The sequence below is a fragment of the Capra hircus genome, chromosome 24 (genome assembly GCF_001704415.2).
Source record: "Capra hircus breed San Clemente chromosome 24, ASM170441v1, whole genome shotgun sequence".
Taxonomy (NCBI): Eukaryota; Metazoa; Chordata; class Mammalia; order Artiodactyla; family Bovidae; genus Capra; species Capra hircus.
Window position 1 is genome coordinate 24,322,634 of NC_030831.1, and position 27,814 is coordinate 24,350,447.

The 27,814-nt window shown below is 38.2% G+C and overlaps 1 protein-coding gene across 1 annotated transcript in view; it reads left to right on the top strand.

Moving 5' to 3' along the window:
- Positions 1-27,814, top strand: part of CCDC178 (coiled-coil domain containing 178) — a 386,847-nt gene that overhangs the window by 209,748 nt on the left and 149,285 nt on the right. The window lies entirely within an intron of this gene.

Below are 27,814 nucleotides of genomic sequence, written 5' to 3' on the forward strand. Positions count from 1 at the left end.
CTAGGGAAGCCCCCAGGAATAATTACTCACAAATATTCTTGAAAAACTAGAATTGGAAGCCAGAAACAATCATTTAGGAGCCCTTAGGGAAACACGGTGAGGTGCTGGCCATTTATTGGCACCACAATCACAAGCAGTGTAAAAGCTCATCTTTGGGATCCCTCGGTCATCAGGACCTGTGGGAAGAAGTCCCCATGGCCTAGAGTCAGGACTTGCTGGTCCTGGGCTGTAGGGCTCACCAGCAGCCATCAGACTGACATTTGTTATCAATGAGATGCTGCTGAACTGTTGTTCCAAGGCTGTTGCTGTAAAACCATAGTGCATTGTAGTTTGTTGGAGGTTAGTAGCACTTGTTAATTTGATCAAGGCTGAAGTTTACGGAGGATAAAGTAAACAATGCAAACTGCAGACACCATCAGTTTCCTATGGGCAGTGAAGTGTAGTCTGTTCCATTTACACTTCACAACAACATCTGATGGGCTTTGTCAGTGCTGCACAGAGTAATTAAACCTGAAATCAATAGCAGGCATTTGTCATGTTTACAGCCGCTCTTTCTGCTGGGTTAAACTCATCAGTTTACTGCCGTTCTGTTTTACTGCAGAGACACGCTCCATTATTTCTTCAGGTACAGTTGAGATATTCAGTTACATGCCCAATAGTTTGAATACGACATTAAGATTAAAAGGGACAGGCAAATGGACAGTTTTTGTAATTTATTTCCTGATTTTCTTAACCAGGGTTGGATCTCCATTTCCTTCAACATTTTTATGAAACCCTCTGTGGCCCGAGATAATATATTCCCTCAGCTCCCAAACTGGCCAAGTCTTATCTCCAATTTGATAGAATTTGACACCAGCTATAACTATACACAAGGATTGCTGACATGTTTTTATTTGAAAAGGGTGAAGAAAGTCTAAGATTCAAAGTTGTTGCCATGTTTGAAGTAAATCATTCTTTTCCATTTCTAATTAAAGATTCTTCAGAAATTTTTCTTTTAGGTCAGATTTTAAGTCTTTGCCCTTCATATTTTTGTCACTTGTCTGTTTTTTTTTTTTTTTTAATGTCTTCATCCTTTAAATGATGTAATTAGAGCATGCTGGGTTTTATGGTAAGTGAATTTACAATTAAAAGGTAAACTTGAATTTGATATATATATTTGAAAGAAGCTAAAAAGCGTGCCCTGTTTAGGGTAATTCAGTCAGTTAGTGACGATGCTCATAACCCACATTTATTCAAATAAATTTTAGCATCTTACTTTTTCATAGTAGATTACTCTCTTGGTACATCCAAGAAAATAGACTATTGTAAGAATGAATCTTATTGTCAATTAGTTATATATGAAATCATTGTACTTTTATTATTTTTACATTAATTTTTAAAATATACCAATATACCACTTTCTCTCTCAAATATGTTTATTGAAATTACATCCAAGTGGACTGATTACATATTTTATGCTAATTTTGAAAAAAATCATGAAACCAGATTGACTCAGCTCATCTTGATCTCTAGACAGGATAAAAATAACTAACTGCTACTTGGATTGGAAGTGACTTAAGTATGGTAACTCACGTTTCAAATTTGTCACTTGGATTCTGATCATTTAAATTAAGTGGCACTCTAAATCCTAATAAGAATACATGTTTTAGTAAACATGATAACTAAAAATAGTGAATGTATCACTCACCAAAGTATAACGTGTAGGGTATTAGTATATACACTATTTTCAAACAAAATTGTGAAAATGCGGTGTTTGTGACTTTCTGCAAGCTATGTAGCAGTCATTCAAGGGTCATGTACCTGGGACAAAATTTAGGGAGTCTATATATATATTTTTGACTTTAGGTAGGACATAGAATGTCCTCAAGACCCTATTAATCTCCTTTCATTCTTGGCTTTTTTGGTCATATATATCAGAAATAAGAAATGTCTTGGACACCACCCTTTCTTTCCCACATAGAGTCCTATAGTATGTCACAACTCAGCAATTTCAAAATCATTTATTTACACATCTCAAAAGAGGGAATGAACTTGCTAAGATCTCTTTCTGGTCAGTGATTTCCTAATACCTTTAAGAAATTAATGTTATTTTTCTCAGCATACTTCTTAGCATAGTTCAAATTTTTATTTAGTTATATTTTCCCTGAGAATTCTGTTGCCAAATATTTTGAATGAAAATCAAATTAAAATTCCACAAGGATGTAGCAATCAAAAGGATAATAATTCTTGGACATAATTCTGATAATTAATTGGAAAATTTTGTTCTAGTAATCAAAATAAAGTTTTAATGTAGATTACAGTAAATTTGCTTAGTTAATCCTTCTAAATGTCAAATATGATAAAAAGTGAAATTTGAGAACTATATTCAAAATAATGCTTAAAACTCAAAATTTCTACCCTGTGCTACCCTGGCATTTACAGCTAAATTTTTAAAGACTGAGTTACTTATATTAGCTCACATAACATCTGGTTTGCTGAACTCAAATGTTAACATGTAATTTTAGTTCTTTGTGTTCTGATAAACCTAAAATGGAATTTATTCCTACAGTTTCTATGATATATCTAATTAAGAATGTAATAGATTGTTTGAAGGACTCTTAAAGACAACAAAAATCACCTAAATATGACCTGAGTGAACTCCGGGAAATGGTGATGGACAGGGAGGCCTGGCGTGCTGCGATTCATGGGGTCGCAAAGAGTCAGGCACGACTGAGTGACTGAACTCAACTGAACTGAAAAATGACCTAAGAATACTAACATGATTAGGCTTGTTGAAGAGCTACAGATATGCCAGTCATTAGCTATAGTCACTCAGAGGAGGTCCACTCAGATTCTCTGGGTCAATAACAGACACAAGAAATGAGTCAAGTATAAAAAATACAATATGACCCCAGTTGCATTGCTGCTCACTTATTGTCCATGGCTGTTAGTTTTTAATTCCTCAAAAGAGCATGATCTCACGTATGAAGGAATGAAAGTTTGTCTTTGTGTAGTTTCTCTGAGCAGTGGGAATATTGGAGTTTTTTTCTTTTTCTTATATATTCTTATCTTCACATAGATGGTCTCATTTTGCTAATGCAGAATTGGCATATTATGAAGGCAAAATAGATATGAAATGTAATGAAAATTCTGCACCAATAATTTCAGGGTTATCATAGCTTTTGTCTTCCCCCCAAGATCAGATGTCAGTGTTTCTGAACTAAAATTCAGAACCTGAGGGCAGCAGTTAATCAATAAAATAATTTGAGAAGCCCACGTCCATGCACAGACTTCTCCAAATTCAGTTCAACTTCTGTTTTAGTCATGCCCAGGGAGCAGAGTAACATGAATACTTCAGGCATTCTTAGCCAAAATAGCAAAATCTGTATCATTGTACTTCCTCAGTCAATTCAGTTCAGTCACTCAGTTGTGTCTGACTCTTGCGGCCCCACGGACTGTAGCATGCCAGGCCTCCCTGTCCATCACAAACTCCTGGAGCTCGCTTAAATTAGTGTCCAATGAGTCAGTGATGCCATCCAACCATCTCATCCTCTGTTGTCCCCTTCTCCTCCTGCCTTCAATCTTTCCCAGCATCAGGGTCTTTTCAAATGAGTCAGTTCTTTGCATCAGGTGGCCAAAGTATTGGAGTTTCAGCTTCAGCATCAGTCCTTCCAATCAATATTCAGGACTGATTTCCTTTAGGATGGATCTGTGAGTCCAAGGGACTCTCAAGTGTCTTCTCCAACAGCACAGTTCAGAAGTATCAATTCTTCGGCGCTCAGATTTCTTTATAGTCCAACTCTCACATCCATACATGACTACTGGATAAACCATAGCTTTGACAGGATGGACATTCATGGGCAAAGTAATGTCTCTGCTTTTGAATATGCTGTCTAGGTTAGTCATAACTTTTCTTCCAAGGAGCAAGTATCTTTTAATCTCATGGCTGCAGTCACCATCTGCAGTGATTTTGGAGCCCCCCAAAATAAAGTCTGACACTGTTTCCCCTGTTTCTCTATTTGCCATGAAGTGATGGGACTGGATGCCATGATCCTCGTTTTCTGAATGTTGAGTTTTAAGCCAACTTTTTCACCTTCCTCTTTCACTTCCATCAAGAGGCTTTTTAGTTCCTCTTCACTTTCTGCCATAAGGCTGGTGTCATCTGCATATCTCAGGTTATTGATATTTCTCCCAAAAATCTTGATTCCTGCTTGTGCTTCATCCAGCCCAGCATTTATCATGATGTACTCTGCAAATAAGTTAAAAAAAAACAGGTGACAGTATACAGCTTTGACATACTCCTTTCCCTCTTTGGATCCAATCTGTTGTTCCATGTCCAGTTCTAACTGTTGCTTCCTGACTTGCATACAGATTTCTCAAGAAGTAGGTCAGGTGGTCTGGTATTCCCATCTCTTGGAAAATTTTCCACAGTTTGTGGTGATCCACACCATCAAAGGCTTTGGCATAGTCAAGAAAGCAGAAATAGATGTTTTTCTGGAACTCTCTTGCTTTTTCTGTGATCCAACGGATGTTGGCAATTTGATCTCTGGTTTCTCTGCCTTTTCTAAATCCAGCTTGAACATCTGAAAGTTCACGGTTCACATACTGTTGAAGCCTGGCTTGGAGAATTTTGAGCATTACTTTACTAAAGTGTGACATGAGTGAAATTGTACGGTAGTTTGAGCATTCTTTGGCATTGCCTTTCTTTGGGATTGGAATGAAAACACCTTTTCCAGTCCTGTGGCCACTGCTGAGTTTTCCAAATGTGCTGGCATATTGAGTGCAGCACTTTCACAGCATCATCTTTTAGGATTTGAAACAGCTCAACTGGAATTCCATCACCTCCACTAGCTTTGTTCAAAGTGATGCTTACTAAGGCCCACTTGACTTCACATTCCAGGATGTCTGTCTGTAGGTGAGTGATCATACCATTGTGATTATCTGGGTGGTGAAAATCTTTTTTGTACAGTTCTTCTGTGTATTCTTGCCACTTCTTCTTAATATCTTCTGCTTCTGTTAGGTCCATACCATTTCTCTCCTTTATTGTGCCCACCTTTGCATGAAATGTTCCCTTGGTATCTCTAATTTTCTTGAGGAGATCTCTAATCTTTCTCATTCTATTTTTTCCTCTATTTCTTTGCACTGTTCATTGAGGCAGCTGTCTTATCTCTCCTTGCTATTCTTTGGAACTCTGCATTCAAATGCGTATATCATTCCTTTCTCCTTTGCCCTTCACTTCTCTTCTTTTCACAACTATTTAAGGCCTCCTCAGACAACTATTTTGCCTTTTTGCATTTCTTTTTCTTGGAAATGATCTTGATCCCTGCCTCCTGTACAATGTCATGAACCTCCATCCATAGTTCTTCAGGCACTCTATCAGATCTAATCCCTTTTTAATCTAATTCTCACTTCTACTTGTATAGTCATAAGGAATGTGATTTAGGTCATACCTGAATGGCCTAGTGGTTTTCCCTACTTTCTTCAATTTAAATCTGAATTTGCAATAAGGAGTTCATGATCTGAGCCACAGTCAGCTCCCGGTCTTGTTTTATACCTCCTACACAAGGGGAATTGGTTCCAGGACCCACCACGCATACCACAATCCGAGGATCCTCAAGACCCATCATGGACCCTTTGCATCTATAGGTTCCACACCTGCAAATTCAATCAACCATGGAACTTGTGGTATTATAGTATTTATTGAAAAAAAAAAATGCATGTAAGTGGACCTGAACACTTCAAACCCCTGTTGTTCAAAAATCAACTGGATAGTAGTTTAAAGTATACGAGATACTTTTGTATTTATTTTTCTCATCTGATTCTCCCAACTCTGCAATGTAGGTTCTTGAACTAAAGAAGGGATGAGATAAGTGAAGTGTAGCGAGGTTAAGTGATTTTCCCAGGGTTATAATGCTTCAAGTAGCAGCATCTAGTCTCGGACTTGGGTCTTCCAAGTCTGATTCTGGTGATTACTACAGTATCTTGGTACATTCCAAAATAGCCTAGGGTAGGTAGAATTCTGGGCTTCCCAGGTGGCGCTAGTGGTAAAGAACCCATCTTCCAGTGCAGGAGACATAAGAGATGCAAGTTTGATCATTGGGTCCAGAAGATCTCCGAGAGGAGGGCGTGGCAACCCACTCCAGTATTCTTGCCTGGAGAATATCATGGATAGAGGAGCCTGGTGGGCTATGGTCCTGGCGGGCTTAGGGTCACAAAGAGTCAGACACAACTGAAGTGACTTAGCACACACACAGGCAGAATTCTAAGATAGCCCCTAAATTAGTTGGGGATCGACCAGAAAAGTCAAACCAGTAGGATATCTATATGTATGTCTGTGTCTAAATCTATATATCAATGTCTATCATCTATCTACATATATGTATTTATTTGTTCATGTATTACAAGGAATTGGCTTATGCTATTATGCAGATTAGCTAAGTAAATCCAAAATTTGTAGAATGAGGATCAGGAAGGACAAGTTGTGGACCAGCTGGAACCTTAGGGCACAAGCTGAATCTGTTGTACATGGAGGCAGAGGGGGGCTTTCTTCTCTCTATTTGCCTCTGTATGTCTGTCTGTCTTTGTACGTCTGTTGCCTTCTGCCAGTTATTTCCCACCCCCACCCCCTGGAAGGCCTCAGCCCTGTTTCCAAGTCCTTTCAAATGTGTAAATCAAACTCACCCAGATTATCTAGGATTATTGCCTGACTCAAAGTCAGCTGATTAAAGGATTTAATCACATTTTCAAAATCTCTTCACAGCAACATCTAGATTAGCATCTTATTGAATAACTGGAAAATAGCACAGCCAATTTGACAAATCAAAAGAGCTATCACAGTCCACACTTTGACAAATAGGTATCCAGCATATCTCTCTATGTTGAGTTTATCTCCCAAGACAAAAACAAATCATATTTCCACCTATACTGATACAGCTATCCTGCATTCATCTGAAAATATGCTTACTCCCCAGAAGAGGTTACAAAACACTTTGGTTTTATTTACTCTTCTCTGATATCTAGGATATCTTCTTTGAAATACTAGGATAATTATCTATCATGTTAAATGATTAGAGGATCAGAGAGGGAAGAAACCAAAAATATCTGGGTAATATATATACAGACATATTCATATCCAGATAAGAAGGACAGATTCATCAGTTGCAGTTTTCATTTCTGCAAATGATCACTTGGTCATTGATGGGATTTATAGCTGTCTTATTTCACTACTCATTTCATATTCCTTTGTCCTCAGTAAGCACCTTGGGTGGTCATGGGCCTTTACTTGGTGGTTGACCCAGACCTTCATTTCTGAAGGGCCATTAGCAGTCCTGCCTCAATTGGGTTGTGTTGATTTTCAGTTAAGGGCTTCCCGGGTAGCTCGGTGGCCAAGAATCCACCTTCCAGTGCAGGAGATGCAGAAGACATGCTTCGATCCCTGGGTTGGAAAGATCCCCTGGAGGAAGAAATAGCAACCCATTCCAGTATTCTTGCCTGGAGAATCCCATGGACAGAGGAGCCTCACAGGCTACAATCCATAGGGTTGCAAAAGAATTGGACACAACTTAGTGACTGAGGACAATTTTCAATTGACTTTAATTGTAGGACATGGGAGTCATAAGTGTTGCCTCCAGCTTCTAGTCAGCAATGAAAAGTCTCCTGTCAAAACCCCTCTTACAGTTCAAATCTCCTAGGGAAAGCCCTGTGCCTTGTAAGGAATTGTTTAATAAGGTCAGATTCACACAGGATACTAATAAGGCCTCAAGATGAGAACTAGGTCTCAGTCTAGTCACACCTTGAATGTGAAACACTGAGCAGAGAACCCAGCAGGATTATGCCTGGACTTCTGGCCATAGGACTGTGAGGTGATAAATGCGTGTGACTTTAATTTGCTAAATTTGTGGTGTATATTTGTTGTGTAGCAGTGCAAAACTAATCCAGAGCTACTCTCTTAACCACTCACAGTTAACTTTTACAAGATTAATCTAGATCATATCCACCCCAGACTTTTCAACTGGTCTTTGCATTCTTGATTTTTCCTTTCTAAGCAGAGGATCTTGGCAGTATTAGATGAGTGGATTTAGCCACTAGAGTTATGACCCAAATTTCCCAGAAGCCCCTGGAGGGAAGTTGAGGTTTAGAAAGCTAAAGTCACCTCTGAGGTAGCTCAGCTTTGAGACACCCCCTGGCTTTGGAAACTGCCTGGCAGAAAACCTAGGTTAATGAGTCACAAATCCAGTCACAGTGATGACTAACTTAAATGTGAGAATATTTTCAATAGTAACTATGAGAAAATATTAGGAAAATCATGTGGAAACATTCTCCATTTTAAAACTTTTGAGCTAAAAACCATCTGAAATTTCATTTGGCATTAATTTAATCAAATTAAACTAAGAGTTTTAGAATTCCTTTCATTTGCAATAATGTGTCATTGATGTCGTGGCTACTTAGAATAGCCATGCTTCTCCTATAGGACAGCTGTTAGCAGATTCCTTTAAAGGAAATTGAGAATGTACCTGAACTGGTGTGGAACCACAGATCCCTTGAAAGTACGTAAAAGTGCAGCAAGAACTTACCTGGGGTCTGCTATGAATTGTGAGCTGACCATCAGCAATGAGGGGCTGTTGTAGAGGGAAAAAAAGCCAGAGTAAACAAATGTAGACTTATAGAGATACATGTAGAAAGAAATTCAGTTTCTGTCCAATCACTACCAAAATTTTAGTCGGAATCCTTTGGTAGGCTCCACAGCTGAAGACAAATTCAAGATTTTGGAGGTTTTTCAGAGATTGCGGTGATCAGAATTTGAGAAATAGGAGTTGGAAAGCTCATTATTGTTTCTAGTGGGAAAAAAAGCATGTTGAAAACTTACTTTTTCACAGACTTCTTTAGCAGGGTGTGTGTTTAGTTGCTAAGTCATGTCCGATTTTTTTGTGACTCCCTAGACTGTAACCCACCAAACTTCTCTCTGTCCATGGGATTTCCCAGGCAAGAATACTGGAGTGGGTTGCCATTTCCTTCTTCAGGGGATGTTTTCCACCCAGGGATTGAACCCTCATCTCCTGCATTGCAGGCGGATTCTTCACTGCTGAACCCCAGGAAAGTGCTCTTTCTTGCAATAAAGCTGTAATAAATTCTAGATGTAGTATATTGCAATAAAGCAGATTATAAAAATAGTTAGAACTATATTTGAAACATGAGATTTTTATGCTAGTATTTGTAAATATTAATGCTTTTGCATTTTCCAGATATAAAGACACTGGAACTAAGTCATTCAGGAGTATCAGGGACTAGGATGAATTGGAAAGATAGTATCCTCAAGGCATTTACATTAAATTTAAATATTGTAAAAAGTAACTGCAACCCTATTCCATTTAGCCCACATATTGCCAAGTGTGTGATTCCAGTAATTTGATAGAAGATAGTTGAACATAATAAAGAGCTGTTTATCTCAAAATCTGCTTTTTGGATTTTCTGAGAGCTCCTGTAATTTAGAGACATATTAGCAAGTATATTTATGAACCATTATTTAGTAACTGATTAATAACTACTGACTGCTTATTAACCATTAGTAACCATTTCCATGGGGCTTCTCAGGTGGTGCTAAAAGAACCTGGCTGCTAATGCAGAAAATATAAGGGATGGAGTTTTGATCCCTGGGCTAGGAAGACCCCCTGGAAGAGAGCATAGTAACCCACTCCAGTATTTTTGCCTGGAGAATCCCATGGACAGAGGAAACTGGCAGGCTACAGTCCATAGGATTGCAAAAAGTCAGACATGACTGAAGCAACTTAGTAGCACACAACCATTTCCACATTCACAGCATCTAATTTTGATTGCAGTATTCCCCTTCTCTGATAGCTCAGTTAGTAAAGAATCCGCCTGCAATGCAGGAGACCCCAGTTCGATTCCTGGATCAGGAAGGTCCCCTGGAAAGGGATTGGCTACCCACTCCAGTATTCGTGGGCTTCCCTTGTGGCTTAGCTGGTAAAGAATCCACTTGCAATGTGGGAGACCTGGGTTCAATCCCTGGGTTGGAAAAATCCCCTGGAGAAGGGAAAGGCTACCCATTCCAGTATTCTGGCCTGGAGAATTCCACGGACTATATAGTCCATGGACTATCTATAAAGTCACAAAGAGTCGGATATGACTGAGCAACTTTCACTGAATTCTCCTTCTCACTTACTGGACTCTCTTCCTTCCAGTCCCCAGACTATTCATTTCTGTGTTCCTGTGCTTCTTTTTGATGGTTTGGAATACCAGGGTCCTTCTTGGACTACCTTTCCAGGACAGAGGCAGAACCATGTGCTGCAGACATTCTCAGATGTTTGGACTTTTAGTCCCCTTTTCTCCTCCTCACCTCACCTATAAAAAGAAAGAGAATGGATCCTCCAGCCCTTTCCTCATGCAGGTTTACATTTTTTTTGTCTGAAAGTAAACCAGCTGCATGGAGATCCAACCAGTCCATTATAAAGGAGATGAGTCCTGGGTGTTCACTGGAAGGACCGATGCTAAAGCTGAAGCTCCAGTCCTTTGGCCACCTCATGCGAAGAGTTGACTCATTGGAAAAGACCCTGATGCTGGGAGGGATTGAGGGCAGGAGGAGAAGGGGACAACAGAGGATGAGATGGCTGGATGGCATCACGGACTCGATGGACATAAGTTTGAGTGAACTCCGGGAGTTGGTGATGGACAGGGAGGCCTGGAGTGCTGCGATTCATGGGGTGGCAAAGAGTTGGACACGACTGAGCAACTGAACTGACTGAACTGAACTGAAACCAGCCTCTTCTTCATTTGAGTAGCAAAGGCAAGGGTGGGTGGAGAGCTGTCATAGAACAGCATCTGCTGCACTCAAGTCTCTTCTTCGTTAGTCAGCCCTAATAGTTCAAAGTCCATGACTGTTCTTTCCCCTCCCCTTGCATGAAAACTACTAAATACTGCCTGTAATGATGTTGGCTCAGTTTTATGGCAGAGGGACTAACACCAAAATTTGAACACTTCTGGATTTTTCATATTCTACCTGACATTGGTAATGACCTTTGATCATTAACCTGGGAAGAATTTGAATCGGTGACATTAAGATGAACGATTCAACATTCCTTTAGCAAGCCTTTGAATTTATGTACACACACACACACACACATACACACACACACACACACACACATATACTTCCCTGGTGGCTCAAATGATAAAGAATCTGCTGCAGTGCAGGAAACCCAAGTTTAATCCCTGTGTCAGGAAGATCCTCTGGAGAAAGAAATGGCTACCCACTCCAGTATTCTTGCCTGGAGAATCCCTGAACAGAGGAGCCTGGTGGGCTACAGTCCATGGGGTTGCAAAGAGTCAGATGTGACTGAGTGACTAACATACGCATATATGTTTGTATATGGAACATGCAATTTCTATAACTCAGTCATGTAGTATCCCCCTGTTCAGTGCAAAAGGCTCTCAAATAGTAGCCTGTACCAGATGTTTCCGAGGGAGTAAAACATATAATGTACCTAATTTTGCACAACTACACAATAGGTAGACATTTCTTTCTCACCCCAGCTGGTGATCAGTTTATGCCCTGAAGCTTGGAGATTTATAGCCCTTGTAATTTTATCCTAAACAGAGTAATTGCAGATGCTCTTCCATTGCTATTATTTTAATTAGTGATGAAGACTTTGCCAAGATGTTGAATTTCAAGGTAATGAATTTCATCTGGGTAAGAACGAGTAGGTACTTGTGACCATTTTAAGATCACTAGTATCCTCACAAATTAATTTCTGATTAATTTCAGAGTTTTTATTTATTTGAGATAATTATCTCAGCTTATTCTAAATTTATTTAAGGAATGTCATGCCACTGACAAGTCACTAAGCCTCTTTGTGACAACATCAAAAGAAATATGCACATTGCTACTTCAAAAATAAATGATTTTAACATATCAAGGATTATTAACTTTTAAAAGTTTGCACAGAAAAAATCAATACACACAGGAGTATAAAATAATTTTCTTTAAGTTCTTAACATTCAAAGAAACTGAATTATAGTTTCATTGTAGTTTCCTTTCAGCAGACTCTTAATCTTGTTGAATGTGGGAAATTTTGTTATTTGATATTCCATGGGGAATTTTTTTAAAAGTGCTTAGGTTGAGTTGGGTTTTAAGGGATTTTGTATAAAGAGAAGTCTCATCAAAGACCATGATCTTATTTTTGTAAAAGAAAAAAGAATAATACCCTTGGTTTTTATGAATAGAAATTGTTCTTTATCTCAGTCAGTTAACACCATGAGTCATTTCATTTATAGGTGTGCCTTTTAATCAGCATGGGTTTCCCTTGATGTTCACGTTTTCCCCTCTGTGGAAAATGCAGGAATCCCTCCACCATCTTCTGTTTGTCCCAGCCATAAGTATGCATGGAGGGTATAGAGTAATCACCAAAACAAATGGAGCGATAATAATAGGGAGGATGTTGGGAGCCCAAATGCTGATCTTGTTCCCCCAATTCATAAGATGAACCCGGCATTAAAGCTAACTGGCTATGAAAGCTAACAAAGTGAAGCTTACAGTAGATGGCCAGTGCAGCTCAGCTGCTGGTGCTCTCCTCCTGCTGAGTGTTTTCACTTTACCTTTTAGGAAAACATGCTGCTGCTGCTGCTGCTGCTAAGTCGCTTCAGTCGTGTCTGACTCTGTGCGACCCCATAGACGGCAGCCCACCAGGCTCCCCCATCCCTTGGATTCTCCAGGCAAGAACACTGGAGTGGGTTGCCATTTCCTTCTCCAATGCATGCAAGTGAAAAGTGAAAGTGAAGATGCTCAGTGAAGATGCTTAGCGACCCCATGGACTGCAGCCCACCAGGCTGCTCCATCCATGGGATTTTTCCAGGCAAGAGTACTGGAGTGGGGTGCCATTGCCTTCTCCAAGGAAAACATAATCTATCCCAAAATTCCATCACCAGGCTACCTCATAAATGAGCAGGAAGTTATACAGCTGGAAAAGAGGAGGAAGAAAACTTCAAAGAGAAATTAATTTTTTCACAGGCAATCTAACTTATGAGTATAATAGTTGTTGCTTAGTCTCTCAGTCCTGTTCTATTCTTTGAAACCCCCATGGACTATAGCCCACCAGGCTCCTCTGTCCATGGGATTTCCCAGGCAAGAATACCAGAGTGGGCTGCCATCTCCTTCTCCTGGGGATCAAACACAGGGATTGAACCCATATCTCCTGCTTGGCAGGCAGATTCTTTACTACTGAGCCACCTGGGAAGCGCATGAATATAATTAGCAGGCTTAAATTGGATACCACCATCTACCTTCTCTTCTGAATTTTATTTCATTCATTCTTTCATCTTTGGTAGCACAAAGATTGAAAATAAGAAATTTAACATACAACATTATCTAACAATGTTGGGCGGAGAATTTGGTTAGCAATTTGTTTTCCTTCTTTGGAAAACTGGAAAGAAACAGACTGTGCTCATATTGATCTGAATATGTTTAGGCCAGAGAGTTCACAATGGAAGCTATATTTAGACTAAAGCCATATAAAAATAGTGATTATTTTTCTAATCAAAATATAAGGAGGACCAGGCTTCTTCCACTTTAATTTTTGATATATAATTTATGAATTTATGAAAGCAGAATAAATAATTTATCAGTTTGATAAAGACGTTACAATTCATAACGTTCTCCTTTGTCAGTTTTGGTAAATTTGGATAGCTTTGGGGAAGAAAAATCAGTAGACAAAGCTTGCTTTAATATTTAAGAAAAATAAAAGCAAAAGGGAAGCAGATTCAAATTACATATCTGATTATTATTTTATTAAACAGAACAATGGTGAACTGTAGTATAGTCATTAATCATTTGACCTATATGTCCATAGTCATTCTTTGTAGTTTTCTATGCATTTTCACCTGTATCAGTTTTTTAATCTTTATATCCACTATGTAAGGCAGGCAGGGTATTATTCTCATAAAAGAGGGATATTCATAATACACAGGTAGTACACAATAGATTTTGACCTGTTATGTCCGTTATATCTTACTGTCATTCTCATATTAACTATGCTTAAATAAAGTTACTTTAAAAAAATAACCCATGGAGGAAAATAGAATGTTTACTAACATGCAAAATTGAGTTGGGGAATATTTGATCTGCCCCAAGTCAAAACAAACAATTTAATTTCCAGCCTTAAAATATTAATACAACTTGTTACATTAACAACAAAAGGAAGAAAGGGTTAAGTCATATCAATAGATATAGAAAAAGGCTTTTGTGAAATTCAAAAGACATTCATGATACAAGATGACTTTAGAAGCTTGCAGTTATTGGAAAACATTATTTGTTCATAGAAAGTTCAAATGACTCTGCAGACAAACTGCTAGAATTTTTTAATTTGAGTCAGTGGATATAGAATAAATAAAAATTCATTGTATTTTTATAAAGTGGCCACAAATAAAATCTTTAAATGGACACTATTTATAATTGAACAAGTAAACATCGAATGCCTAGGTGTATATCAACCATAAGATATTTAAGCATTCTCCACAGAAAGCTGCAAAACATTTTCAAGAGAAATCAAAGTTCTAAATATATGGAATGATCTACTAAGTTTATGAACTGGACATTCAATATTTTGAAGAATGTGAATTCTCTCCAAGTTGACTTATACATGTATTGAAATAAAAATTAAAAACTTAAATGGAATTTTTGGAAGTTGATGCATGAGTATTTTAAAATGTATAAGGAAATGCAGAGTCAAGTGTAGTGAAGACAGACTCGAAGAGGGCCAAAGTAGGGGAATCATCCTACCTGGTGTCCAGATTTATAACAAGGTCACAGAATTAAGAAAGTGTGCTATTAGTAGATCTATAAGAGAAAAATAAGAGGAATAGAGGGTCCCGAAACACACTAAAAATGCAGTGATGCCCTCCTGATTTATAAGATGCTGCCCCCGAAATAGTGTGAAAATAGTATTGGAAAATAATTGGTGCTAAATCAAAAATAAATGATGTATGATCAATTGGATATCTATAGTAAAAAAGAGAAAAGAACCTTGACCTTTTATTTCAGAACATATACACAGATCAATTCCACTTGTCTTATGGATGTAAATGTGAAAGTTATATAAAGCTTCTAGAGAAAAACATGAGAAAATGAAAGTGTTAGTCACTCAGTTGCATCCTACCCTTTGCAACCCATGGACTATAACTGGCCAGACTCCTCTGCCCATGGAATTTTCCAGAAAAGAATACTGGAGTAGGTAGCCATTTCCTTCTCCAGGGGATCTTCCTGACTGAGGGATCAAACTCTTACCCTCTGAGCCACCAGGGAAGCCCCAAACACAAGAACACCTGAGTTATACTAGTATTACCAGTGTGCTCAAATCACTTTAGTTGTGTCCGATGACTCGTTGCAACATATGGACTGTAGCCCACCAGGCTTCTCTGTTCATGGGATTCGCCAGGCAAGAATACTGGCATGGGTTGCTGTGCCCTCCTCCAGGGGATCTTCCCAACCCAGGAATCAAACCTATATCTCCAGTGTCTCCTGAATTGCAAGCAGGTTCCTTACCCATTGAGTAGAAATGCTTTAAATAGGACACAAGAAAAACCATGAAAGAAAAAGTTCATGAATTCTACTATTAGGAACTTCCATTCATCAAAGTGAAGTCGCTCAGTCATGTCCGACTCTTTGCGACCCCGTGGACTGTAGCCCACCAGGCTCCTCCATCCACGGGATTCTCCAGGCAAGAATACTGGAGTGGGTTGCCATTTCCTTCTCCAGGGGATCTTCCTGACCCAGGGATCGAACCCAGGTCTTCCACACTGCAGGCAGACACTTTAACCTCTGAGCCACCAGGGAAGCCCAGACAGTATTAAAGAATGAATAGACAAGCCACAGCTTAGGCAAAAGAATACCTATGATACATATATCTAGCAAAGTACTCTCATCCATAAAAAGGAGGAATTCCTAACAAAATAATAAACTCAGGCAACCTAATAAAGAAAAATTGGCAAAAGACTTGAAAATAGCTTCACAACAGGGACTATACAATTGAGCAATAAAAATGAAAAGGCATTCAAAAGAATAATCATAGAAATGCAAATTAAAACCACCATGACTCATTTCTACATACTTTTCTAAAGGGTCAACATTTAAAAGTATGAATAAAAATGTATACCGATGGGAACTCTCAAATATATCAGATGGGAAGGTAAATTTGTGTATTATTAAAATATTGACACTCTCAAATAGAATTGAACATAAGCATATAAGATTCCACTTCTAAATGTCAGGAATTAGTACACACATGCACCAAAATATGTTAATACTTTTGTAAAGTATGTTAATAACAGCTTTGTTCATAATGGTTCCCCCACAAAAATTCATCAACAGTAGAATAATGAATAAGTTGCAGTTTATTCATAGAATGGAGTAACATATAGCAGCATAGCAAGTGAAGTGTTGCCACAAAGTAATATGAATAAATCCAACAAAATTAATATTCAGCAAAATATGCCAGACTCAAGAGAATATATAGTTTGGAATTATATTTATATGAAGATTAAAAAAAACAAGCAAAATTTGTATGTTCGGAGTGTTTGTTTTTGACTGGGGATGGACATGAGAGGATCTTCTGATGAGAGAGTTGCTGTTGTTCAGTCACTAAGTCATCTGACTCTTTGCAACCCCACGGACTGCAGCATGCCCGGCCTCCCTGTTCTTTACTGTCTCCCAAAGTTTCCCCAAGTTCATGTCCATTGAGTCGGTGTTCCCATCCAACCACTTCATCTTCTGCCACTCTCTTCTTTGGCCTTCAGTCTTTCCCAGCCTCAGGGTATTTTCCAGTGAGTTGGCTATTTGCATCAGGTGGCCAAGTATTGGAGCTTCAGCTTCAGCATCAGTCCTTGCAGTGAGTAATCAGGGTTGATTTCCTTTAGGATTGACTGGCTTTAATTTTTCTTTATTTTCATTAAGGTGAGGGTTATATAGGGGTTCGGTTCAGTTCAGTCGCTCAGTCGTGTCCAACTCTTTGCAACCCCATGAATCGCAGCACGCCAGGCCTCCCTGTCCATCACCAACTCCCAGAGTTCATTCAGACTCACGTCCATCGAGTCAGTGATGCCATCCAGCCACCTCATCCTCTGTCATTGCCTTCTCCTCCTGCCCCCAATCCCTCCCAGCATCAGAGTCTTTTCCAATGAGTCAACTTTTCGCATGTGGTGGCCAAAGTACTGGAGTTTCAGCTTCAGCATCATTCCTTCCAAAGAAATCCCAGGGCTGATCTCCTTCAGAATGGACTGGTTGGATCTCCTTGCAGTCCAAGGGACTCTTAAGAGTCTTCTCCAACACCACAGTTCAAAAGCATCAATTCTTCGGCACTCAGCTTTCATCACAGTCCAACTCTCACATCCATACATGACCACTGGAAAAACCATAGCCTTGACTAGACAGACCTTTATTGGCAAAGTAATGTCTCTGCTTTTGAATATACTATCTAGGTTGGTCATAACTTTTCTTCCAAGGAGTAAGTGTCTTTTAATTTCATGGCCACAATCACCATCTGCAGTGATTTTGGAGCCCCCAAAAATAAAGTCTGGCACTGTTTCCACTGTTTCCCCATCTATTTCCCATGAAGTGATGGGACCAGATGCCATGATCTTCATTTTCTGAATGTTGAGCTTTAAGCCAACTTTTTCACTCTCCTCTTTCACTTTCATCAAGAGGCTTTTTAGTTCCTCTTCACTTTCTGCCATAAGGGTGCTGTCATCTGCATATCTGAGGTTATTGGTATTTCTCCCGGCAATCTTGTTTCCAGCTTGTGCTTCTGGTATTCACTTGTAAAAATGTATCAGTTCTTATATAATTATATGTGTGTGTTGTACCGCAAAAATAAAAATTTTAGAACAAACCAATAGAATTAATATAGATTTTAATGAATAGAAAACACATTTGCCACAACCATTTTATAAAGAATATATGCCAATTGTAAATTTTTTTCCATTTTTTTCAGAAGATAGAATTAAGGTGAATATTGAATGTACATTCTGAATTTAAAAGTGTACAATAAAATTTCTTTAAATATTTTATTATTCAGATATTTTAGCAGCTTTGAAAAATGTATTCTCCTTGTATCATGTATATAGGTATAAAATAGTATAATTGTCTCAGAAACCCAGCAGTCTTTAGAGTTGCAATAGTTGGTTAATATTCCTGAAAGTTTAAAAAGTTACTCACCCAACAATATCTTAGCCTGTCAAAAGTTATAATAATGTGGGTGTTCTATCAATCGCCATATTTGGATCATTTGTGGTAACTACACTGACTTGGAAAGAGGGGGCAGTCAGGACCTGGCCCCCACTGTAATGAAGAACAAACCCACAATAGTGCCATTAGTACATTAACTCACATCTCAGAAATTAATGTGTAGAAATAACCCAGGACAGAATGAAGAATAAAAAGAAAATAAAACATAAGTCCTTGATAACAGACAAGGATGTCTTTTTGATTTTCTGTGTTTTGGTTTCATTTTATGTAATTTTCCCTAGGACAAAATGTTTTTAACAGAAGGGGTATATACATACATGTATGTATACGTATATATATAATTCTTAATAATTCAACCAGAACTTTTCACACATACATTTTTTAAAAACTATTTGCATAATCAGCTATCAGAAGACAAATTATCATTTAAAAATTATTAAGTAGAAAAACTTTTGTACTTAGAATTGGACTTTTACAATATAATCAAATTTCTTTTTAATCTTGAGGGATAAACAAAAACTACCAAAATTTTCTCACTAATATAGTAATAGACCTTTAAAATATAACTGAAAAAATATCAAGTGAATCAATAAATTTCTTTCAAAATAAAGATGATAATTTTATCCATCTGTTACAGCTAACACAAACAGAAATTTAGTTGGGAGCTCATGGCATAGTCTATGTCATGTTTACAAATAATTTTTCAGTTGTTATTGACATGCTATGTTACTTTATATATTGATAGAAAGTAAATGTTTTATACAAGAGAAGTGAATTATTTAATGGTTTCTAAATGTATTTATTAATGAACTTGCTGAAAAGAAACTGCAGTGCTTGATTTTCGATCATTAACCTGTTAGTTTTTATGCAACATAATAACATAATATTAATTTTGATAAAACTAGTACCTACCATAATATTTGTCACCATTTTAGCTTTATATTGCTGCCATAATCAATAAGCTTCCCAGGTGGCGCAGTGGTAAAGAATCTGTCTGTCAGTGCAGGAGATGCAGGAGATGTGAGTTCAGTCCCTGAGTCATGAAGATTCCCTGGAGTAAGAAATAGCAACCCACCCTAGTATTCTTGCCTGGAAAATTCCATGGACAGAGGAACCTGGCAGGCTACTGTCTTGTGGCTGCAGAGAGTTGGACATGACTCAGCAGGCACACATTTGGACATAATAAATAACTGTAAATTTCGAAGCTTAAAATAATGGTAAGCATTAGATCCATTAACCTCCAAGGACACATCTTCTGAAGGACTGGAAGAGTGGATATCATGCATGGAATTCAGAAAGCTTCCGTGAATATCATTTTATTCAAAATCAAGTTCACAAGTTCTATATGTTGGAAGTCTTACATGAGTCTCACTGGATCAAAATCGAATCATTGGCAGGGCTGCATTCTCTTCTGGAGGCATCTGTTTCAGATTGTTGGCAGGGCTCAGTTCCTTGTGGTTGTAGGAACTTCATCCCTGCTTTCTTTCTGGACAGAGGGCCATCTCCACCTCCTAGAGACTGTAAGCACTTCTTGGATTATAGCCTCCTTCTTACATCTTCACAAGGAGAAAGGAAATGGACCTCAAGTCTCTCTTTCACTTCATCTTCTCCTGCTTCTCCCTTCACGTCCTCTGAACTTCAGCCAGGAAAGATTCTCCACTTGTAAGAATCCATGTGATTAGACAGTCCCAGGTGATATAATCCAGAGTCATCTTTTCATCTCAAGATCTGTGTCCCTCTGCAGAGTCCCTTCTGCCAGGAGAGGTAGCATATTCAATGTATTCATCCATTTCCAGGATTGGAGCTGTAAATAGTTATCCATTAACCCCCAAGGACACAGCTCCTGAAGGACTGACTTGATCACAGAGGACTGGAAGAATGGATGGCCTGCATGGAATTCAGAAAACTTCCATGAGTATCATTTTATTCAAAATCAAGCGCTCATGAGTTTATCCATTTGACAAGTGAAAGTGAAGTCGTTCAGTCATGTCCGACTCTTTGCAACCCCATGGGCTGTAGTCCACCAGGCTTCTCTGTCCATGGAATTCTCCAGGCAAGAATACTGGAGTGGGTAGCCATTCCCTTCTCCAGGGATCTTCCCAACCCAGGGATTGAACCCAGGTCTTCTGCATTGCAGGTAGATTCTTTACCATTTGAGTCACCAGGGAAGCCCATTTCTCCATTTGGGTGGATTTAGATTTCAGTGCTTAGTTGCATATGAACAGGTGTCCCCATAAGAACTACTTCCATTACTCTGAGATCAGAGAAAGATAAAAACTGGTTGACACTGAAGATTTCTGAAGTGGGTGTAAAGGAGGCTTACTCTTCCTTCCTTCTTTTCTTCCCTTCCTTTTTTGAAAAAAAACAAAAACAAAAACAAAAAACAAACTAAAAGAGCGAAACTTTGATGAGGAAGAAAAATTCATCTGACATTGGCAAGTGCATAGGGTGAGGGAATGGCCTTTATTATGACCCAGGACAAAGTAAGGACGAATCCTGCAAAACTGAATAGCTTCACATATGTCATCTGATGGAGAAGGAAATGGCAACCCACTCCAGTACTCTTGCCTGGAAAATCCCATGGACAGAGGAGCCTGGTAGGCTGCAGTCCATGGGGTCGCAAAGAGTTGGACATGACTGAGCAACTTCACTTAATGTCATCTGAAGAGACCAGTATATAAAGTGTTGTTTTGCTTTACAACAAGTATCACTTTTTCATATTTAACTCATTGAAATACACAGGAAATTTATTATTGCTTTTTTAAAAACAGTTTGTGGTAAGGTAATCTGAATGCTGCTTTTCTTCTTATTTACTGCTGTTCAGTTTTTGGAAAGTGCAAATATCCATCTGCAACTGTGAAGATCCTCTGTAATTTAAAAAAAAATCAACTGTGGTTATTTCGTGCGAAACTGTCATACTACTTTTTTTTTTAATTTTAATCTCCTGAGTTGTGAGAACACAGCTTAGCAAAGTGTATGAAGGCAGCAAAGCAGGTTGTTTAGATTTCTGTTAGTCTTCCAAAGAAAACCTGCAAGTAACCTGGAATACAACACAGAGAGATTATACAGTGAAGTGCTTTTGCAAACTAGAATTTAAAGAACTGGAAACCTTATTTATTTTTCTCAGTTAATATGTAAATGGGTACTATCCTATATTTTTATGTTGTAAGGATTAATTGTGAAATATTCCTCTACAGAATGAAAAACACATAAAATGCCATTCGCGTATAATACTCTGAAAAGTCCACTCATATAAGAATAGTTGGCAGAAATAGATACTTTAATGAAAATAAGCACCATTCATGTTCAGTTCACCTTTTTTTTTCTGTGTAGATACCTCTGTGTCCAACAAGGCATGAGTATTATGCCATCTCATTTATTCATCCTTTCAGTAATGTTTACTGAGAGACTACCATGTACCAAGCACTGGAGCAAAAATTAAATTAGACACAAAAAGTTCATAGAAGACAGAAAATTAATACACAGATATTTAAATATCATAAATCATAGTGACTGCAGTGACAGAGATATACATATTATAGTATAGTGTTATATGTTATTATTATACTGACAGTGCCTTATCCAGTCCCAATTTTCCAAGAAAAGTTGAAAATTCTAATCTTTACCACACAACAGAATATATACAAAGTATTCACTAGGAATTATTTCCCAATAACAAACACTTTATTATAAATGCCAAGTTTATTGCTTCTCTGTATTATACCTCTCCTGAAGAGGTTCCAGCTAGTTCTACATTTTTTCACTTTCTGGCTTTTTATCATATCTGTCAAATGTTTCAAAATATAAAAGTATTTATGTGTATCCCTGTGCTTATAAGAATATAATTGTATTCGTCTTATGATTTACTTACACAAACTTATCACCCAGTAGGAAGGTACATCTTGTTTTTCTTCTTTGAGACACTTCTATTTCCATCCCATGTTGTAGAAAGAAAGAAGTCGCTTGGAAAGAATAGTAGGTTGAGGAAATGATGAAAAGGAGAGATGGTGTTGTCAGGAGAAAATGTGATCATGGGAAGATCTTAGTTGAATGAATTTATACTTGACAAAGCTAACAAGCAGGAAGCAAAAAGAAGACAAGAGGAATAAATAAGCCGAGGAAAAGAAAAAACAAGACGAAAAGAAGGCATAGAGAGAAACAACCATGAATTTGGCACATAATTATAATGACAGATTTCTTTTTTTTAACTATATTTTTAAAGATTATTTTGTGTGTGGACTTTTTTTTTTTTTTTAATCTTTATTGCATTTGTTTCAGTTTGCTTCCATTGTTTACATTCTGGTTTTTTGGCTGTGAAGCATGTGGGATCCTAGCTCCCTGGCCAGGAATCGAGCCCCTACCCCCTTTGTTGAAAGGTGAAGTCCTGACCACTGGACCACCAGGGAAGTCCCTGACAGATTGCTTTATGCCTTAATTTACTTTGGCCATTATTACATCATATATAGAATCACACTTAGGATTGTGGCCCATGGGGAAACTATTGTTTCAGAGGTGTTATTTTCAGAGTTGTTCAATGTTTGATTTATCTTATTTCAAGGGTTTTTCATTAACCCCCTGGAAAAACGTAGAAGATATAAGAATGCAAACACTTAATCATTTTAAGAGTGTCATTGCTGCCTATAGAATTTACATGGCATGCCAGCTGCCTGGCAGCCAGAGGCATGCTAGCTAGCTTCATTCCTTATAGGAATTCAGTCTTGGGAGCTGGGTGCCAGTTCCAGTTTAAGCAGCACTATTATGTTGTAAGAGAGAGAGACATCAAAGCCCATTTTGTGACATAAAAACATTTTAAAACTGGAGAAGGAAATGGCAACCCACTTCAGTATTCTTGCCTGGAAAAGTCTGTGGACAGAGGAGCCTGGCGAGCTACAGTCACAGAGTCAGACACAACTGAACAACTAATACTCACTCACTCAATGTATTAAACCATCATCTGTTTTGTCTCTCCACTCTTAATTCCTAATTCTTGTTTCTCTGTCCCATTGGTACTTTCCCTCATGAGCTGAGTTATGCAATATTTATCATTCTGTGTCTTCTTCATTTAGCACCATATTTTAAAGATCACTGTGTTGCTGTGTTGTGTATCTAGTGCATTTCTTTTAATCACCTTACAGTCTTTCATGGTAAGTGCCTACCGCGTTTTACTTAGCCATTCTGCAAAAAGAATGTCTCCTGCAAAATTAAACTTTCACTTGGCAACATGAAGTTAATCTGGACTCCCAAAACAGAAGTTGCAAGAGTGGAAAAATTAACAGACCTCTAGCTTCCTATAATGCAAGAGCTGAACAAACCACATTTAATGGAAGAAAGTGTGGGATAAATAAATCTGGGCATTGTTTATGATATCCCAGTAGATTTGACAACTCTCTACAAAGTTGCTCTGTGTTGAGAGTACTTAAAAAGCTTACGAGCATCTCATTATTTTTTAAGGACTTGGAGACATATTTGAACTATTAATTGGCTGTCTCCTTAGTATGTGCCTCTGCTGGAAAAGTAAAGAAAATGGTTGTTAGCAGTCTTTCTCTATGCATGGGCATAAGTATAGCTTAAGTAGATCTTGAATGAGAGGTCTAAATTGGAACTTTGTTTTGCATGACACTTATATATTAATTTGGGCTTCCCTGGGCTTAGACAATAAAGAACCTGCCTGCAATGCAGGATTCGATCCTTAGGTTGGGAAGATACCCTGGAGAAGGAAATGGCAACTCACTCCAGTATTCTGGCCTGAAGAATTCCATGGGCAGAGTGTCCATGGAGGACCACTGTCCATGGGGTCGCCAAAATCACATGACTGGGCGACTAACACATATATTAATCTACGGTCTAAAGAAGGGGTCAGCAAATATTTTTCTGCAAAGGGAAAGTGAATAATTTAAGCTTTAGGGTCCACTTAGTCTGTATTAATGAAAGTGAAAGAGAAGTCGCTCAGTCGTGTCCGACTCTTTGCGACCCACGGACTGTAGCCCCCCAGCCTCCTCCGTCCATGGGATTCTCCACGCAAGAATACTGGAGTGGCTTGTATTACAAGAACTTAATTCTGCCAGTGCAGTGCAGAAGCAGCCATAAACAAAGTACAAATGAATGAATGTGATGGTGTTCCAATAACATTTATTTACAAAAGCAGGCAATAGGCTGGATTTGGCTGCGCAGTCATAGTTTCATGATCCCTGTTTGAGCATATGATTTTTCCCATACTGGAATGCATTTACTTGGGGGAAGTAGACTCAAGATGAGCCTCTTTATAAAATTGCCTTAGGTGTTTAAATCCTCTTTCTATTTGAGAATTTTTACAAGGTTTGGACAGTGCCCAATATGGACAATATCAGGTGGTTAGAGATGTTCGTGATTTTTCTTTCTCAGTCAAGTGAATATCTGAGAGGGACAAAAGAGAAAAAGCATTGATGATAATTCTATCCATAGGATATTTTATTATACTGAAGCTTATTTGCTGTATTTCTTAAATTTATCAACTCTGTGTCAATAGTCCTGATTTTTCTGACCCTGTATTCCTAAGGAAAAGACCCTGAGTTTTATATTTCTTAAAATGACCCTTTTTCTTTGTGAGCATCTAGTTTATTTTGAAAGACTGATGTAAGTCTATAGAGTTTTCAGGAATTAGAGGGCTTCCCTAGTGGTCCAGTGGTTAAGAATCTGCTTTGCAGTGCAAGGGACATGCATTCAATCCCTGATCCTAAAAGATCCCACATGCTGCAGAGCAACTAAGCCCAAGTGCCACAGCTACTGAGACTGCACCCCAGAGCCCTCGAGCAGCAAGTACAGAGCAGGGGCACCCAGAGCCTGTGCTCCACAACAGGAGAAGCTGCCACAGCGAGAAGCCTGGGCACCACAGCAGAGAGGAACCCCCGCTCTCCACAAGCAGAGGAAGCCTACATGCAGCAAAGAGAGCCACCACAGCCAAAAATAAATAAATAAGAAATTAGACCATTTACGCACATGAATCTAAAAACTTAAGGGCCTATAATTGACATTCACGATTAAGAAGTGAGGCAATCCCAGAGCGGGAGTTGGGCTGAAATCATACTTTCTTCTTATGTGACCTTGGGTAAGAAACTGACTTTTCTCGTCTCCATTTCCTCATTGTCAATGTAAGATTTTTTTTTTTTTAATTTTTATTCCTTAAGGACTTGCACCAAATTGTCAATACTGTCTCTGGGGTATAAAGACGTCTGTGCTTATTGCAAAGAGGGGCTTTAATTTTCTACTTCACGCACCTTCCTATTATTTGTGTGTAATATAATCAGCATGCATTATTTTATGACAACTGGATTTTTAAAAGAAATATTTAAATTCTACCAGAATTTATACCATAAATGGATGTGACAAAGAATTTGGCATTGAATATACAAAGGACTTTCAAAATTAAATATTTTCTACAAATGTCAGGTGAGATCAGGTCACCTATGTCACTAGGAATATATGAAATATCATGTATTTTAATTTCTCAATGAGTTGACTTAATTTATGCCATAATATATGTCCTGGAACCTCTTAGATCAGTCTTTCTCTCATTTGTAATAAAGTTTCTAGGTACTGTTCTTATAGTTTCTGCCTTTATGTAGTACATTATTACTTTATGATAAAGTCAGTTGATAATCCCTTAACTCTTTTTGCTGATGACCTTTTAAAGCTGCATAATTAGAATAAGTTGTGGTTATTGTATTGGAATCTGTATCCCATGGGCCAACAAGGCAGCGCATTAATTCTCTGCATCACCCGCTCCACGTGCAGTGCCATCAGCACAGAGATATTATTCTTTGTAATTACATAAAGAAAGGGTCTATTTAGTGGTAACTGACCTTTCTGGGACTGATCAGCCTTTTCCACTAGTGAAGTAGAAATGTATATCATTACAATGTGAGTAAATAGAAAACCTTTCTAAATCTTAAACCATTCACATCAGGAGGTGCACATGAAGAGGAAGTTGTTCAGTCTTTCGCTTGAAATGGTGAAAAGGGTAGGAGATGTTAAAAGCATATTTTAAAATATTGATGCTTGAAATGGAATTAAATTATGATAATGTGTAGGGATGTTTAAAAAAGAAACTTTGCAAATACGTTTCTATTTAACAATCTTAAATAATATTAGAGGACACCTTGTTAAATTCATATATATTCAGGATTAAATTTTTAAGGTTATTTAATAAAGTAAAAATAAATTTAAGGAGATGATTAGTACTGTGACTATCACATACTGAGGGCATACATGTCATGTATTTGTTTAAATCATGTATTTTAACTTGGAAAACTATATTAGAATATAGTTTAGATGGCACTGATTTTTACTTTCTTTTTCATGTTATATAATTTGTTTCACAAATCAGTTATGCCATATAGTTTGAGGAGACTAATATGATGAAACTGGAGCAAATATAAATTTAATAGTTAATATAAGTGGTGTTTGTACTTAGCGAGCCCTAAAGTCATTGAGTAGTTATAGGAGAAGAGCTACAACCAACATGGCGATAAATGTTCCTTTTTAAAACACACGCGTGCACGCGCGCGCGCATGCACGTGTGTGCTTGGGCACCCATATTAATCAGGTGCTTTTTAATATTTAACAAGCATCTGTGTTTCTCAGCCAGATTTTTCCCTGAAAGAGCATATAGAGCCTCCTGTATATGAAATATCTTCAGAATCTATTCAAAAACTGACTTTTCCTTCAAGCTTTGCTCCTCGTTGTCACTGGACTGCTCTCTCATGGAGTTAGTCTCATTATTCGGATACGTCTTCCATCCTTCTTCACATTTAATGTATTCTAATGTAGTTAGCTTTGTGAATGCCTCAATTCCCCTATCTGATTGCAAGCTCCTTCGGCCCTGAAATTGTGTATTTTTTTCATGCTTGTGTCAATAATTCCTGGTCAAATATATACACTGAACAGAGTCAAATCATAATAAGGAAAAGCTTTTCACTTTCATGCATTGGAGAAGGATATGGCAACCCACTCCAGTGTTCTTGCCTGGAGAATCCCAGGGACAGGGGAACCTGGTAGGAAGCCGTCTATGGGGTTGCACAGAGTTGGAAATGACTGACGCAACTTAGCAGCAGCAGCAGCAAGCTAATACAAAATACTCATAAATTCCCAATGGATGTTCTCTGAGTTCTGAGAGGTAATGTTGTAGTGTCCATTAGTAAACTGTTGAGTGACTCAGTGGTAGCTAAATGTGTCAGCCGATCAGGGAGCTCAGACATGGACTCCAGTGTGTGGTCGCCTGTGTGAGTGCTGGGGTGGGAGAGCTGAGGAAACTTTTTACTGGGGTTTAGTGGTGACAGTTTGACTGGTCTGCTGGCACATGGCAGGCTTTTATCAAACTGGGTCCTAAAGGTACTTCGACCTCTCACCTTCTCCTTCCGTGGTATTTTGTGTACACCAGTTGCTCAATAGGTATTTTTAAGAAATGAGTGAATAGAGAGCATTTTGTCAAACAATAATATGCAGAGTTTGAGGTATGTAACAACCCTGATGCAGGGGACTGATTTATTCATTTAAAAATCAAGAATGTTCAAGACTAATTATCGGAGAACTCGAGTTGGACAAGAGACTGGT